Here is an 18,489-nt window from a genome sequence, read left to right on the forward strand (position 1 = left end):
GGCACTCCGGTTTCCTCCCACATTCCAAAAACATGCTTGGTAGGTCGATTGAAGACTCCAAATTGTCCCTAGGTGTGAGTGTGAGTGCGATTGGTTGTCTGTCTCTGTGTGCCCTGCGATTGGCTGGCAACCACTTCAGGGTGTCCCCCGCCTACTGCCCGATGACGGCTGGGATAGGCTCCAGCACGCCCGCGACCCCCGTGGGGACTAAGCGGTTCAGAAAATGGATGGATGGATGGATGATTTTGGTTGGAATCTCGGAATGGGCCTTTTTGTGGGGTTTTGGTCTTGAATGTCTCCAAATAAGGGATCCAAAAGCATCTTAGCATGTTTTTCCACAAAATCCACAAGGTAATGGAATCTGATTCTACTTCCAGTTCTCTGCTGTGTCTCATAGGCTGTGGCCCGCCATTTTTCCCTGAGCTTGTAGGGCAGTTTGGATGCGATTAATCTTAGATTTGTTGGGATCTCAAGTTCCTCTAAATACTGTAAGTCTTGCATTCCATTACAGCATCCTCTTAAATACATTGAATATGCGTGCATCATTTTCCCATCCTCAGCTTTAATCGCTCTCCAATCCAAAACTTCCTCCAGGTAAGCAGCAGAAACCTTTACTTCATTCCCAAAGTTCATTTGTTTGACACCCAACATGTTGCCTACTATGTGGTCGGGAGTAGGCTTCATGATGCCACCTGTACTGACCACCGAAGTAAGAGAGCTGGAATTTGCCCAAAGAAATGAGGACAAGCTTCCAGTCAAAGTATTGGATGCCATGGTTTACCACCAGTGTCGAATTACCATTTTGACACGAATGGTGTTCTTTTCACAATGGGAGATCGGACCAACCATGGATGTACGGGCTCGACAAATTAGCTCGTGCACGTGTGTTTGGGACGGGAGTGAGCTGGAATATTGCCCCATGTGTTTAGATCACATGGCAAAGGGAAACTTATTGAAAGTCGGAGAAGCAGAGGGATGGCAAATCACCAGGGCAATGACTCCCCTGGCGACCCTCTATCCAGTGTTGGGAGGAGCATCTTGGCCGGCATATGATAATAATCAGGCCATGAAGAACCTTTATCTGGCCTTGGGCCATTGTTGGCCTTGGCCAAGGCCAGTCGGCCGGCCTGCCCCCGACAGTTATACAGAGAAGGCCAACGAAATGGCCTTGTTTGCTCGTGAGTCGGTTCTTTCCGCAGGAGGAACCGCAGTCCTTGGGGACCTGCTTGAGGGACCTTGGAGGCCCATGACTTGGGCCCAATTGGTGGCGTGCAAAGACGCACCATTGCTCAGAGGGGCGGCAGCTCCTGCAGAGACAAGCCCGACTGTGAGCAACATGTACTGCTATCGAAGTGTTTTGGACATGTGTAACAAAGACTTCCAGTATGTGACAAAAAAAGGAATGTACTGTTTTGCCCCTGGGAATAAAGTCGGATCAGTCCTTATAGTGAATGAGGGTGAAGCCGCACTGGTAGGGATTACAGTGAAAATGGCAATCATTCCCTACGAAGGAATATATTCCCTGGGAATCAAATTGGAGGCCAAAAGGCTTAGCCAGTTTGCAGTCATGGGAAACATCGGGCCCCAGGTACGAGATATTCCTGGTGAACAAATACAAACAAGGAAAGAGCCAGACACAGTAGCAGCGAGGGAACCTCAAGGAAAGGCCAAACAGACGGATGACCTTGACCGGTCGGAAGCAAAAGAATGGAAAGAAGGTCCCGGCCAGGAGTTGGCACAGAAAAGTCCAGCTGTAGGGAACATGTTCCGGTCAGTGTTAAGGGAGGGAAGTGACGTTGAAAAAGGCAACACTGAAGCGGAAAGTCAAACCACTCCTCCCCAGCCAGAACCAGAAGTCCAAGTGGAAAGTCAACCCACTTCACTCCTGCCAGAAGCGGAAGTCCAAGTGGAAAGTCAACCCACTTCACTCCTGCCAGAAGCAAAAGTCCAGGAGGGAAACTTATCATGTCCAAAAGCGGAGGGCGGTGGCGTAAGTGACCAACCCAGGAAGATTCTACAAGACTGGACCCCTTTTGATTGGACAAAGTTGTATCCGGCAAATTGCCCTACTCCTGGCTGCGACGGAAGCGGTAGCGCCCGACCAGGGGCAACTCACCACCGCTCATTTAGAGCTTGCCCGGTGTATGTGGGGAGCCTCGAGGTGTGTCCCACGCCTGGATGTGATGGAAAAGGAAACACCAGATGGGGTCCGGAGCGTCACCGCACCCTTAAGACATGTCCAGTGCTGGCAGAAATGGGAGGAAGGAGGAAGAATACCAGGTGAATTCACTCCTGTATGCAATGGCAGATGCAGCGGATCTCACAGTTTTGCCATTAGCTGAGGCTGATAAAAAGAATTATGCGACTGTTAAAGCAGCATTTGAGCAGCACTACGTCGGAGAGCACACAATAGTCCTCTGGCCGATGTTTTTCGCCTCTGCTGCGGAAAAAGCGCGATGGCGACTCGGATTGTGTCCGTCTGAACCACTGCGCCCCTTTTTCAGAACTCAACATTCTCCACAGAATAACATTCAACCGCTCATTTTTGTCGAGACGTATTAAAAACAGGGCCGGCGCGACGATGTGATCAAACTCCGCACCATAGGCGGGAAGTAGACCTGAACCGTGGATGAACTCTCCAGGCTGACCAAAAACGAGACTCTCCGCGTGAAAATGCAGGACATCTTCAATGTGAGCCCGCAGCAACAGCGCCTCTTCTCCTGGGGCAAGCAGATGGAAGATGGCCAGACAATATTTGATTATAATATCCAGCCATAAAATGCACAATAAAGTGAAAAAAAACATATATAAGTCGCACCGGAGTATAAGTCGCACTTTTGGGACAAATTGATTTGTCAAAATCTAACACCAAGAACAGACCAGCAACAACAGGCTAAACGATACGGTATGCTAACATGACATATACACAAACGAGGAGCTGAGAACGGGCCTGACTGTAAGGGAGCAGACAGTACAGCCAAGTGCGTAGCGACAGAGACTTTATTGTGGGGAAAGGTGGGAGTAGCCGGCGCCGGAGCGCCGCTCTGGCTGGGGCGGACAGGCACCTCTGCGGAAATATCCGAACGGGTAAGCGAGTCAGGCTTACAGGGGGCTGAGCAAAGCAGCATCACGGGACAGGCTGACACGAGGGCCTGTGCTGGCAGCGCTGATATAGCGCCGTTAATGAGCCGTGGCAGGTGGTAGCGATTCCGCTGACAAGAAGGGCGTGCAGGTGCCGCAGGTGACGCCAGCACGTGACACTGACGTAACATTCAGCGTTATTCAAATAACTATTACATAAATAACACGTTTATCAAACCATCTGTGTCACTCCAATTCATTAAATCCATCGATCGTCCTTTATGTAAACAATGCCGCATATGCCCCACGCCGCTGATGTCGGACTCGTCGTGAGTTGCATTTCTAATTATTCCACAGACCCATATAACAATATATAAAGTATGTATCAAATAACTATCATATTACAACAGTATTATCAAACCATCGGTGTCACTCCAAATCATTAAATCCATCGATCAAATTCCTCATCCTTTATGTCAACAACGCCACGCGTGCGCCGCACAAATCTAGTGTATAACTATATTCTAGCATTAACAAAGTACCAGGAAAGACGTGGGTTTGGTAAACGACTCTTTATTTAACAAAACAAGAGTTCAACAAGCCAACAACTACTGAACTGTAGCAGGAGCGACTTATGTTTTTGTTTCACAAATTTTTATTTGATCATTAACACATCACTTACTTACAGGTATAGTTGACCACTTCACATGTTATTTTTAGTATAGTTGATCACTTCACATGCTTTTATATCTTTATCTTGAACATATTCAAAACATAAAAAATAAAGAAAAAAATCAAATAAAGCAATTAACACTTTAAAGCGCCATATCCAAGTCCACTGTCTGCTGTATGCACACTTGCTCCATTTTTGCTCCTCTTACATTTATTATGTTATTTGTTTATTTATTATTTATTCATCACTCTTATTTATTCATTGTTTGTGCCTTCTTGTTTTTTTTTTGTGTTGTTTACTTGTATGCATATTGTGTACTATGTCTTGTCACCGTGGGATAGTGGAAACATAATTTTGATCTCTTTGTGTGTCTTGGCATATGAAAAAAATCGACAATAAAGCAGACTTTGACTGATGAAACAACCAAATAAACAAAACAAAAAAAATACATCTGAAAAATATATATTTTCAGACGAAACTGGATGAGGCCGCTCTAAATGGGAAGGGCTTAAGAAAAATGGCACCAAAAAGAAACTCATATTTTGCAGGTAACAAACTTCAAGTTGTAAAATATGCAGCCGAAAACAGTAATCGAGCAACAGAAAGAAAGTTTGGAGAACCGTGATGTACCAAAGCATACTGTAATTTGAATTTCAAGTGACGTCAGTGGCACGGCGGTTGTTTACATAAAAGATAAACGTACCCACGTACGTACTACCGGCATCATTAGCGGCTTTGTTTCAAAGTGACACGGAAGACGCAGAGATTGAAGGATTTAAGGATTTGGAGTGACATAAAAGGCTTGAAAAACTATTATGGCTTTTACGGACGCCCGGTCCAGCTCTACTGAGCTCTCGTTCACCTCCGTGGATCGAAGTCGGGGGCCGGCGCTCGGCCGGGTAGCTGTCCGCGGACGGTGCATGGGGCTCGGACTTGGCTTTTACGCACACCCGGTCCTATTGTATGGAGCTCTCTTCCACACGCTTGGAATTTTGTTTTGTTAAATAAAGAGCCGTTTACCAAACCCACGTCTTTCCTTGTACTTTATTAACGCTACAATATAGTTATACAGTAGATCTGTGAAATAACGATGAGGCTGACGTCAGGACGCACGCGCGGCGTTGTTGACAAAGGACGAGGAATTTGATCGATGGATTTAATCATTTAAAGTGCACAGATGGTTTTTATAATATTGCTTATATAATAGTTATTTGAAACATAATTTATATATCGTTATAAGGGCCTGTGGAATATTTTGAATTGCAAGCGCCGTCAGCCGCGCGCACCCGTTGTTGACAAAGAACGATCGATGGATTTATTGAATTGGAGCGACACCGATGGTTTTATAAACGTGTTATTTATGTAATAGTTCTCTATAATAACTCTATATGTTACGTCAGGCCCATTCTCAGCTCTTCGTTTGTGTTTGTCACGTTAGCATACCTATCGTTTAGCCTGTTGTTGCTATCGTATCGAACGATCGATAGATTTTATGAATTGGAGTGACACAGATGGTTTTATAAACGTTATTTATGTAATAGTTGTCTTTAATAACTCTATATGTTACGTCAGCCCCGTTCTCAGCTCTTTGTTTGTGTTTGTCACATTAGCATACCTATCTTTTAGCCTGTTGTTGCTATCGTTTAGCCTGTTGTTGCTCGTTCATGACTGTTCTTGGTGTGGGATTTTGTCGAATACATTGCCCCCCAAAATGTGACTTACACTCTGAAGCGACTTATATATGTTTTTTTTTCACTTTTTGGGACATTTTGTGGCTGGTGCGACTTATACTCCGGAGCGACTTATAGTCCGAAAATTACGGTACAAGTTGCTACACGAAATAAAATATATCAAATAACTATAACATAAATAAATTTTTCAAACCTTGTCTCACTCCAAATCATTAAATCCTTCAAACGTGGGCCCCTTCGTCATCTTCGTCATCCTGTGATCGAATCCTTTGTCCTTTATGTAAACAACCGCCGTGCCGCTGGTGGGCGAACAAGGGTGGCTGGTACCCGAAGACGCAGTGGAAAGGCGAAAGTCCCGTGGCCGAGCTGGGAAGGGAATTGTGAGCATACTCTACCCAGGGAAGCTGTTGAATCCCACCGCGCTGGTCCCCGGCGGCCATGCATCGGAGAGCCCTGCCCAGTTCCTGGTTCAGGCGCTCCGCTTGACCGTTGGACTGAGGGTGAAACCCCGAGGAGAGGCTGGCCGTGGCGCCGAGGAGTCGGCAGAACTCCATCCAGAAGGTGGACGCGAATTGAGGTCCTCGGTCTGACACGAGGTCTTGTGGAAGACCGTGGTGACGAAACACCTCCCGCACCATGATGGACGCCGTCTGCTTCGCAGATGGGAGCTTAGGCAGAGGGATGAAATGCGTCATCTTGCTAAAACGGTCTACCACCGTGTGGACCACCGTGTTTCCCTCTGAGGGGGGGAGGCCTGTGACAAAGTCAATTGACAGGTGAGACCAGGGACGCTGGGGAACCGGCAAGGGTGGAAGCAGCCCGGCCGGAGGACGAGTAGACGTCTTGTAGCGGTTACAGATTGAGCAGGCTCTGACGTAATCGCTGGTGTCCACTTGCCAGGTGGGCCACCAGAAACGCTGTGCCACCACGTACCTCGTGCGTGCAGCGCCGGGATGACAGGCCAGGCGTGAGTCGTGCGCCCATTGCAGCACGGCCGATCGCAGGCCTTCAGGGACGAACAGGCGACCCTCCGGGCAGTTGCTGGGGCCGGGTTGATCGCGTGATGCGGCTTCCACTTGGCGTTCGATCTCCCATGTGAGAGCCGCCACCCGAACCGAGCTCGGGAGGATAGTGGGAGGCGGACCCTGTCCCTCCTCCCCACCAGGAAACAAACGCGACAGGGCGTCCGCCTTCGCGTTACGGGAACCCGGTCTGTAGGAAAGAGAGAACTCAAACCGGTCAAAGAACAGAGCCGTGCTTGTCTCGCGTTCAGTCTCTTGGCCGATCTCAGATACTCCAAGTTGCGGTGGTCGGTCCAGACAATGAACGGAGTGGTGGCGCCCTCCAGCCAATGTCGCCACTCCTCCAAAGCCAACTTGACGGCGAGGAGCTCCCGATTACCGATGTCATAGTTCCTTTCTGAGGCTGACAAACGGCGAGAAAAGAAGGCGCACGGATGGAGACGATCGTCTTGGCGGCTACGTTGAGACAACACCGCCCCGACACCCACGTCCGAGGCGTCCACTTCGACCACGAACTGTCTGTCGGGATCGGGAACTCTGAGGATGGGAGCGGATGTGAACCTCCTCTTAAGCTCCTGAAATGCCTGTTCCGCCCGTTCTGTCCATTTGTATGGGGAGGCGGGGCTGGTAAGGGCGGTGAGTGGCGCGGCCACCGTGCTGTATCCATGGATAAAACGTCGATAAAAGTTCGCGAAACCTAAGAATTGTTGCAGCCGCTTGCGTGTCTCGGGAAGAGGCCATGACGTGACCGCCTCCACCTTCCCAGGGTCCGTTTCGATGGATCCCTCACGCACCACGTAGCCGAGGAATTTGACAGAGGAGGCGTGGAACTCGCACTTCTCTGCCTTCACGTAGAGCGAATTCTCTAGGAGGCGTCGCAGCACCGCCCGAACATGCTTGATGTGCTCAGGAAGCGAGCGGGAGAAGATGAGGATGTCGTCCAAATAAACGAACACAAATTTGTCCAGCATGTCTCGTAACACGTCGTTTATCAGGGACTGGAAAACTGCTGGGGCGTTGGTGAGCCCAAACGGAACCACCAAGTACTCGTAGTGTCCGCTCGGGGTGTTGAAAGCCGTCTTCCACTCGTCTCCCTCCCGGATGCGGATCAGGTGGTAGGCGTTGCGAAGATCCAGCTTTGTGAAGATGGTGGCACCCTGAAGGCTCTCAAAGGCGGAAGAAAGAAGAGGCAGAGGGTATCGGTTCTTTACGGTGATCTCCTTTATTCCCCGATAGTCGATACACGGGCGGAGCGTGCCCTCCTTCTTCACGAAGAAAAACCCCGCTCCCGCAGGTGAAGAGGACGGCCGTATGATACCGGCTGCCAGGGACTCCCGGATGTATTCCTCCATAGCCCGGCGCTCAGGAGCGGACAGGGAGTAGACGCGTCCCTTGGGAGGGAAGGTGCCGGGCAACAGGTCGATGGCGCAATTGTAGGACCGGTGTGGAGGAAGAGAAGCGGCCCTGGCTTTACTAAAAACCTCCTTGAGTTCGTGATAAACTGCTGGGACATTGGAGATGTCGGGACTGTACCTGGGCGGGGCTCTGCCGAGTGGGCTGGTGGCCGCCATCAGGCACACTCGATGGCAGCGTTCGCTCCACTGCCGTACCACCCCCACCTCCCAGTCCAGCACCGCGTTGTGCTGCCAAAACCAAGGGTGCCCCAGGATGAGCTGCTGTCCTGGGAGGGAAAGAAGAAAAAACTGGATGGTCTCGTGGTGATTGCCGGAGAGCATTACCTTAACCGGTTCCGTCACGAAAGCCACCTCGCCAATCAGACGGCCATCAATGGCACGTGCGGGAATGGACGGGCTCAGCGGGAGGAAGCCGACACCCCACTGACGCGCCAGGCTAATGTCCATGATGTTCCCCTCCGCGCCGGAATCCACCAAGGCCGCCACGTTCTGGGGGCGTGGTCCCGTCGCAGGTGGCACCAGCACGTGACATAATGCTAATTAAGCCTTATAGCTGTAAAGTAAACCAATTATTATTATAATAATTATTTAATATATATTATATATAATAATTTTTATTCATTTATTATTCGTATTTTATGTAGTTTTAATTTATTTTTGTAAGTAATAAAGTTAAGTACTGTTAAACGAATAACAATACACAATAAAAACTTGGGAAGCTAACATGATTTTGACAGGTATACTTCAGAACACAGTTACTCAGAAAACATTGATCACAACGTGTCTAGTACGTGTCACTCACTGCATAAGCCTGCTTCGGCTTCACACTGTTAGTTTCTCTTCAGTCATCAGCCGAGGTCGACCTAAGAAGGTATGTATGTGTACTGACTCGTGCTGTATATTTAGTAGTAATACGCTTTTCTCATAATTACAATGCCATGCTATAATCATTAATAACCTCTCAGTGTTCATAGTTTATATAAATGTTTTTGAAAAAATCAAACATGTAAAAGTTTGCAATGTAATGTGGTGTGATATTGTGCATGTAAACTTTACATGCACAATATTACACCATGTATAGACATGTATCACAGACATGCACACTATACTTTTCTTTTGTAGACCTACACCAGTATTTAGATAAACAAAACAAAGTCAATTGTATAAAGTAATATAGTCATAACATACACTTTTATTGTAACTTCAATTTTGCTTTGTTACTCTTTGAAGTTGAGGAGACACTCATTACAGGGAGCTTTGCCTTTTGTCTCCCTCTTGCACATAAAAAACAAAAAATAACAAAATTCTTGTTTTCCAGGTTTATCTTCAGTTTGTCCAAGAAACGAAAGTGGAATGATGACTATGTTCAGTATGGCTTCACGTGTGTTACTGAGAAGGATGGTACACGTCCACAGTGTATCCTATGCAGCACCATGTCCTCCAACGCAAATTTGAAGCCATCAAAGCTCGATGAACATTTTAAGAACAGACATAGTGGCAAGGATGCAGGGAATGATATTGCAACATTTCGAGTCTAAAGAGCTAGGTTTGATCGTGCTGGCACTTTGCTGACACACTGCTGGTGAAAATCCACCAACAGCGAAACCTTTACTACACGCTTCTTATCAAGTTGCATACCTGGTTGCTAAGTCAAAGAAGCCCCATACAATTGCCGAGGAATTGATCAAGTCGTGTGCCCTTGAAATAGCAAAGACTGTTCTGTCAGGAAGCTGCGAGAAAACTGCAACAAGTGCCTTATCAAATGATGTAATCCGTAACCGAATCATCGACATGAGTGATGATATCCTGGAGCAAGTTGATGTTGACAACAAGGCCAGTCCAGTAAAGATTAGCCTACAAGTGGATGAGTCAACAGATGTGTCAAATTGTTGTCAGCTATTGGTATTAGTCCGGTACGTGAAAAACAATGAAGTGGAAGAAAGTTTTCTCTTCTGTCTGAAGACAACATCGAAAGCCATAGATGATAAAAGAATTCTCCACAAGATACCAACTTCATCTTGACAGGATTGGTTCGATATGCACTGATGGTGCACCAGCCATGCTGGGCAATTGTTCAGGGTTTGCTGCATTGATGAGAAAAGAAATTCCTGACCTGAAGATTACCCACTGCTTTCTTCATCGGCAGGCTCTTGCAGCAAAAACATTGACCCCAGACCTGAAAAAGACTTTGGAGATTTGTGTGAAGATTGTGAATATGATTTGTGGTCGTGCTCTGAATCATCGACTGTTTCAGTCATTTTGTGAGGAAGTGGGTCAGGAACAGACTGTGCTGTTGTACCATACCGACACGTGGGCGTGTGCTATCTCGTATATTTGAATTGCGAGAAGAAATTCAGCAGTTTCTCCACGGACTGGGACAAGAACTGACTGGATATTTTGACGATTCTGAATTTGTTCAAATGCTTGCCTATTTGGCTGATGTGTTCACAGCACTCAATGAGCTAAATCGCTCACTACAAGGAAGAGGGATGAACATTTTGATTGCAAGTGAGAAGTTGGCGACATTCAAAGACAAAATTGTGTTGTGGATTAGGCGTGTAAAGAAAGGGAACTTGACAAATGTTCCTTCCCTTGAAGAAACAGTCACAGAGGATGCTTCCCTACATCCAGATTTCGTTTCAAAAATTGTTGAGCATCTGCAGATACTGTGCACCTCATTTGATGACTACTTCTCGTGTGGAGAGCTACAACCCTGTGACGACTGGATCCGGCACCCTTTTAAGCAGAATATGGAAGATGTTGATGATGATAGCAACATCAAGGAAGAGCTCATCGAACTGAGAAACAATTGTGGAATCCAAATGGCGTTTGCCGATGGTCACTTGGAGCACTTCTGGGCTTCTCAGTTGGAAACGTATCCTGCACACACATATGTGTGCCTTCTTTCACCGGTCTCCTCATGAGAGACCGGAGCCTTAATCCAGTGCTGTAAAGCGCTCGGCCACACTACCCAGAATCCTCAACTTCAATTTAAGATGCAGATGCCAAGTGCCTGCTGCGGCCCTGAAACAGGATTTGCAAGCGTTTGTATCTCATTTGGTTCAGGACTCTCAGTGTTATGGCTACTCTTGCATTCCAGAAATTGTCACCACAAAAATAAAAGAGTAGCTTGAGATTTGTTCTGTCATCTTTATTCTATCAATGTCCAGTTCCTTGACTGCTTTTGCTCTGTGGTGTACAGGAATGCTTGTTAACACTTCATGGTTATTGCTGCCCCATTTTGTCAATGTGAAACCTCCCTGGCTGCAGGCTTCAGTTAGATCTTTGACAAGCTTGATGGCTTGGTCAGTTGTGGCCACAGATCGAAGACAATCATCTACATAAACGTTAGTTTTGATTGTTTTCATCACTTCATCAGAGTAGTGGTTCTGATTGTCATCAGCAGTTTGATGCAGGGCAAAATTGGCAATGCTCGGGGATGATACAGCGCCAAAGAGATTAACTTTCATCCTGTAAATGCAAAGTGGTTTGCTGATATCACCCTCTGGCCACCACAAAAACCTAAGGAAGTCTCTGTCCTTTTCTTCAACATGCACTTGATAAAACATTGCCTCAATGTCTGCCATAACTGCTATTTGTTCTTGTCAAAATCTTAATAGCACTCCAATGAGGGTGTTTGTTAAGTCTGGACCTTGGAGAAGCTCCTTATTCAGAGATTTTCCTTGAAAGGAGGATGTACAGTCAAACACCACTCTCAGCTTGAGCTTTTGTTTACGGTAAACACCATGATGTGGGATGTACCACACATGCCCATCCATTCTGTGAAGCTGCTGAGGTGGAACTTTTTCTGCATAATCTTTTTTGAGAATGTCCTCCATAAAGGAGGTGTATTCTTCTGCATATGTTCTATTCTTCTTGAACCTTTTCACAAGGTGCAGTGTGCGTTCTTTTACCACATGATAGTTATCAGGCATGACCTTGGCTTTATCCCTGAAAGGCAGTGGTAGATGATAATGGCCATCTTTAAGGAATGCTGAGCTGGATGCAATCTCCATGAAACGTTAATCCTCAACTGCCATCTAATTTTTCTCCTCATACATGTTTTCAGAGAAATCCTGGTTATATTGTCTTATGAGTAAATCATTCAACTCAACAACAGATATTCTATTACTTGACACTGAAATGGGCCCAGATTCTGCAACACTGTCAACATTGAGTGGTCCAGTTACCACCCATCCTAGTCAGGTATGAACTGCATAGGGTCCGTTGTCATGACTGTTTATTATGTTCCACGGCTCCATTGCTTGAGGAACATCAATTCCAATGAGGAGGTCAATATCCGCCTCGATCTTCTTTAACTGGATGCCACTGAGATATGGCCATCTCTTCAGGTCAGCTTGTGTCATAATGTTTTCCTTTGAGACAGGGATATTACTTTGTGTGTAAACGTTTGGCAGGTCGAGATATGTGCAGCCCTCCAAGTCCCCCACCTCCAGTCGTCTGTCCTCATAGGTCCCTGCCGGCCTTTCCTGCCCCATTGTTCGCAAAAGTATTTCTGTTTTGCGTCCTTTTGCATTTAGCTGGTTCATTAATTTTTCTGTGCAAAATGTTGCTGCGCTGCCGGGATCAAGGAAGGCATAGGTTTGAATATACCTGTCCCCTTTTGCCACCTTAACCCTGACAGGAAGAATTGCCAGTGCTGGCTCTCTCCCGGCCCCGGTTGCATTGCCTGCTGAAACAAGAGCGCTGCTTATGGGGGTCTCTTCTGTCTCAGCAGTGGCCATTGTTGTTTGATTAGTCTGTTTGGGAATTATTGCATTGTTAATATGGAGAACAGTAGGATGCTTCATTTGACAGACATAGCACATTAATCTCCTTTTACAATTTTTGCTTGAATGACCTTTCAACAGGCAACCAAAACAATGTCCATGACTTCTTAGGAATTCAACCTTGTTTTCATGTGCCTCTGCTTTGAAAAATGAGCAATCAATCAGAGCATGTCTCCCTTTGCAGGATCCACAGGAAGAGATGTTAGAACTGGGTGAGGTTTGAGGGGTTACTGGTGGACGAGCTGATTGCCTTACAGTGTTTCCTGTTTGTGTGTTCACTGCCACTGAAGTAGCAAAACTGCTGTTTTTACCTTTGATTGCTTTTGGTTGGGCGGCTCGGTGGCGCACTGGGTAGCACGTCCGCCTCACAGTTAGGAGGGTGCGGGTTCGATTCCACCTCTGGCCCTCCCTGTGTGGAGTTTGCATGTTCTCCCCGGGCCCGCGTGGGTTTTCTCCGGGCACTCCGGTTTCCTCCCACATTCCAAAAACATGCTTGGTAGGTCGATTGAAGACTCCAAATTGTCCCTAGGTGTGAGTGTGAGTGCGATTGGTTGTCTGTCTCTGTGTGCCCTGCGATTGGCTGGCAACCACTTCAGGGTGTCCCCCGCCTACTGCCCGATGACGGCTGGGATAGGCTCCAGCACGCCCGCGACCCCCGTGGGGACTAAGCGGTTCAGAAAATGGATGGATGGATGGATGATTTTGGTTGGAATCTCGGAATGGGCCTTTTTGTGGGGTTTTGGTCTTGAATGTCTCCAAATAAGGGATCCAAAAGCATCTTAGCATGTTTTTCCACAAAATCCACAAGGTAATGGAATCTGATTCTACTTCCAGTTCTCTGCTGTGTCTCATAGGCTGTGGCCCGCCATTTTTCCCTGAGCTTGTAGGGCAGTTTGGATGCGATTAATCTTAGATTTGTTGGGATCTCAAGTTCCTCTAAATACTGTAAGTCTTGCATTCCATTACAGCATCCTCTTAAATACATTGAATATGCGTGCATCATTTTCCCATCCTCAGCTTTAATCGCTCTCCAATTCAAAACTTCCTCCAGGTAAGCAGCAGAAACCTTTACTTCATTCCCAAAGTTCTCTTTTAACAGGTCTCTTGCTTCCTTATAGCCCCTGCCTCCTCCCTTGTGCAAACAGCTGCGAACCAGATCTCTAGGCAAACCAGAAGTGAACTGTTCGAGATAGTATAGTCTGTTTTGATCATTTTTAGTTTTATCTTCAATTAAATGTTCAAATGCATGAATAAACGACTGATATGCCAATGGATAACCATCAAAAACATGTGTTTCTTTCACAGGTAATTTAGATACATTTTGCTGTGAGACAATGAGTTCTGCTATATCATTTTGTCTTTGAATAACTACATCCAAATTACCAGGGGTAGCATTAACACCCTTGCTTGAGTAGCCATAACACTACCTGTTTGTTTGTCTCTATATGTCTTTGTGTCTCTGTCTCCTAAACTGACTGAATTTTTTTAATGATTTTTGGGGCCTTTTTATAAACTAGTAATACACAGGTGTGAAAAATAAATGTAACTATCTCCCCAACCTAGCAATCTAACGAGACACCTGGTAGCATTTTTAATGTTTTTAATTGGCCCCTGTGAATTCCCCTCTCAGAATACCTGAAGCAGTGGGGCAAACAAACTTGATCATTCAAACTAAGTGTGTGAAGGGAAAATGGTTGTTCCCTTTTCTGCAAGGAATTGCGTATATTGTATAGATCCCCTCCACCAAACAACAACCTGGGATTATTTGATATGAAGTATGTACATATTATATTTTGCAGATGAATTGTCAAATATTTGTAGAGTGTGTGGGGCGGAAGATTTGGAAGAAGTAGTCGATTGGGTATGACCTGACAACGTCCAAATGAGCTTTACACTTTGTTAGAATGTATATTCTCCTTTTGTGCCGCACAAATAGAGTGCTCCTTTTGCTGCATGTGGTACCATTCAAAATGTGTGGGTGAACCAAATGTGGAGAAGGATTACTGTTGCCCTTTGTGTATTTGGCCTTTTTTTTTTCTTTGTTTTTTTTCTTTTTATTGAAAGTTACGTATTGCCTTCCTCACCAAGCTACTTAAATAAAGATGTTTACCTGATCTGTTAAGTTGTATTCCATTCGGAGTTCTCCATCATGAGCAATTGGTCAAGGGAGACAGCTTCCTCGTGCGAGTCTAATTTATGTTGTATTGTATTACATTATGTTTGTGTTACACAAGTAAAATTCACCTTTATTGACTTTTCAGTTGTTTGTCTCTAATTATTCATCACATTTTAACGGTCCTTACACTACTATTTCAAAATCCATGCAATGACATCATCCCTGACATGGTGGTGCAAACAAACTTGAACATTGGGCGCGCGTGTGTTCAAATGCCTCTAAAGACTTTTGAATGTCAACATTGTGCAAAGAGTGCTCTGATATTAAACTTAGCAGAACAGTAAATCATCCTTGGTTGGGGGGCTGTGCAAGTGTACCATCTTTTCAGCGGTAAACCTTTGTATATCACACCGCTCACCCACCACGCGTCGCATCGCATGACAGACAACCATTTGTGAAATTCTGTTCTCTCCACACTCCTATTAATACACAAAGCCGATCAATATAACACCGCTGCTTTAGTGCTTGAACCCATTCCTTATGTGTCTAGAAAGTTGATCATGTCATAAATGCATGATTCCCTGCTGCGAGTTTGGTGTGGAGCCTGGGAACGCGACCATGTCAAGTTGGTTCCGAGGAGCCAGTTAACATGGGCGGGTAGACACAAGGCATCACGTCAACACGTACCCTCGCCGAGTAATTTAGTTTTGGCTATATTTAAGATAATTTGTTCCTGTTGCAGTGCGTGTACGATAGCACAGCGGTTCAGGCGGTGGCAAGTGAGCTGTGCTTTATTTCTTTGCGTCACGGGTTCAAATCCCGCTTATAACTGTTCTATTTTTTCATTTTTTTTTTTTTTAGTGTTTGCTATTTCTTGCAGCCAGTCCAAAATGTAAACGAGACATTTCGTTCAACGTTTTTATTGAGAATTTGAACAGTTTTGCAATCAGGCAAGTTCCACGTCGCTTGTGACAAATCTGCAAGATTCAAAGTGTTTATTGTCATGTGTACAAAAGGAAAGCACTTTTCTTCGTACAATGAAATTCTTTCGCGAAACACAAAACTGCGCAACTCGCTTTACCCTAACAGTCGTAACTCGAGACGGGGAGCAAGATAACATGGGAGCAAGTTGACATGTAACACCGGCTGGGAGAAAAGAAAAAAAGCGAGTGCGTGCGTTGATAAGCTTATAAACGTTGGCGGTTTGTGTGTGCGCGGCCGTTAAACATGCTGCGGTGAGGGGTTGTAGTCACTGTCTATTGCTCATGTGCGGTTCACTGTGATTGCCTCCCGACAGGCCTACCTGTATGTCAATCAAGCGATGGCCTGGATTCTAGCATACAGCATTTTTCTTTTTTTTTTAAACGTCAGTAGTAGCTTGGCGATCGACTGGTCGATCGCGATTGACGTATTGAGCACCCCTGTTCTACATGATCCAAAGTACTCTTGTGAACAAAGATGCAATAATTACAACTTTAGCACTTGCAAATCCAAAATTATCAATCCTAACACCAGAGGAATGGGAGGGAATAAAGCAGGCCTGTGACATTTTGAAGCCCTTCGAAGAAGTCACTCGGGAATTATGCGGCCAGAGGTATGTCTCATGCCGTTATGTTTTGTAGGTCCTTGTTGTTTTGTCTTTTTTGTCGTATTGTCACTTCCTGTTTTATTTTGATAAGTAACTCTCCTCTCGTTTCAGTTCGTGAGTCCTTCCTCTGTGCGTCAGTCTGCTTGCCTTCCTTAATCCTAATTGTCTGCACCTGTGCCCTTACCCTTCTCTGTGTATTTAGTCAGAGTCTTCCCCTTGTCTTGTGCCAGTGCGTCTTGTCCCGTCCAGAGCACCAGCGATTGTCAGTTAAAGAGTCCTTTTTGAGAACCTAGTTATTGAAGAAACCTTTGTCATCAAGCCTAAGCTCTGTGTATTTCAGTTTTTGTTTTTTGCCACCTCGTTTTCCCTCTTTTGTTTTTTTGCTGACTCCAGCCTGTTAGAATAAATTCCTTTTTTGTTGTCACTCTGCATCCGAGTCCTCTCCTTGATCCAAGTTTGACAGCTATTTTATGAAATCAATTTCTGTCATTATGTAGACTAATTAAACCATATATAAGTGCTATAATAATTATATCTCTGCTGACCAGTTATTATTTTTATTTTCAAAGTGGAAAACCTCTGGACGCTCCATCAATTGCCGGCGGCGCTCACGGCCAAAGTGGTGGCCTTAAAAACCATGACAAAATATACAAGATGGGTCCTAAAAGAGGATGGCACGGTGGAGGCTGGGGCCTCCCACTATGACACAGTGGTGGCCTTCTGTGATGGCCACCATCTGTGCAAATTTGTTCTGTTTGAGAATTTTATCTCTGTCGGAAGTACTTTTCGCTTTATTAATTTTGTCCGGGGAAGAGAAGAAGGGGTCCTCTTCTCCCGGCACAACACCACCATTTACGTGGCTGGAGGGATGGAGGTGACGGCAGATTTGGAGGTGAAGGGGACAGCTCTGCTGTACCCTCCAAGCATTGACAAAGCCTTGAAGGACATCCGCCATGAGGAGGGTGTCCTGTTTACGACAGACGGCATTGTCTCTACTGTAAAATCAATCTCTCTCTTTTCGCTACCTCTCTTTCATGAAGTATTGATGTTTATTAATCTCTTTCTGTTTTAGATCCGCCCCATCAAGATGGTGCTGACACGTGGGGTTTCGGTCCTATTGGGCATCTTTTGTTTAAAAAAAGTAAACTGATTGTTCTCCCTCTAACATTGTGTGCGTGTGTGTGTGTCTAAATATAGATATATCACACACTCACATTTCACTTGAGTAAGGTCGCTTAGGACCTTTGTCAAGGCTGCCCTTTGTCACCGATTCTGTTCATAATTTTTATGGACAGAATTTCTAGGCGCAGCCGAGGCGTTGAGGGGGTCCGGTTTGGGGACCTCAGCATCGCGTCTCTGCTTTTTGCAGATGACGTGGTGCTGTTGGCTTCTTCAGGCCGTGATCTCCAGCTCTCGCTGGAACGGTTCGCAGCCGAGTGTGAAGCGGTCGGGATGAGGGTCAGCACCTCCAAATCCGAGTCCATGGTCCTCGATCGGAAAAGGGTGGAATGCCCTCTCCGGATCGGGGATGAGATCCTGCCCCAAGTGGAGGAGTTCAAGTATCTTGGAGTCTTGTTCACGAGTGAGGGGAGGATGGAGCGTGAGATCGACAGGCGGATCGGTGCAGCGTCGGCAGTAATGCGGACCCTGTACCGGTCCGTTGTGGTGAAGAGAGAGCTGAGCCAAAAGGCAAAGCTCTCAATTTACCAGTCGATTTACGCTCCTACCCTCACCTATGGTCACGAGCTATGGGTCGTGACCGAAAGAACGAGATCTCGGATACAAGCGGCCGAAATGAGTTTTCTCCGCAGGATGTCCGGGCTCTCCCTTAGAGATAGGGTGAGAAGCTCGGTCATCCGGGAGAGACTCGGAGTAGAGTCGCTACTCCTCCACGTTGAGAGGAGCCAGATGAGGTGGCTCGGGCATCTTATCAGGATGCCTCCTGGACGCCTCCCTGGGGAGGTGTTCCGGGCATGTCCCACCGGTAGGAGACCCCGGGGACGACCCAGGACGCGCTGGAGAGACTATGTCTCTCAGCTGGCCTGGGAACGCCTTGGGATCCCCCGGGATGAGCTGGATGAAGTGGCTGGGGAGAGGGAAGTCTGGGAGTCCC

The 18,489-nt window shown here is 46.3% G+C and overlaps 1 long non-coding RNA gene across 1 annotated transcript in view; it reads right to left on the minus strand.

The window, feature by feature from the left end:
* The window catches only part of LOC125970608 (uncharacterized), a 298,477-nt gene that overhangs the window by 215,464 nt on the left and 64,524 nt on the right, over nucleotides 1-18,489 (minus strand). The window lies entirely within an intron of this gene.

The sequence above is a fragment of the Syngnathus scovelli genome, chromosome 6 (assembly GCF_024217435.2).
Source record: "Syngnathus scovelli strain Florida chromosome 6, RoL_Ssco_1.2, whole genome shotgun sequence".
Lineage (NCBI taxonomy): Eukaryota > Metazoa > Chordata > Actinopteri > Syngnathiformes > Syngnathidae > Syngnathus > Syngnathus scovelli.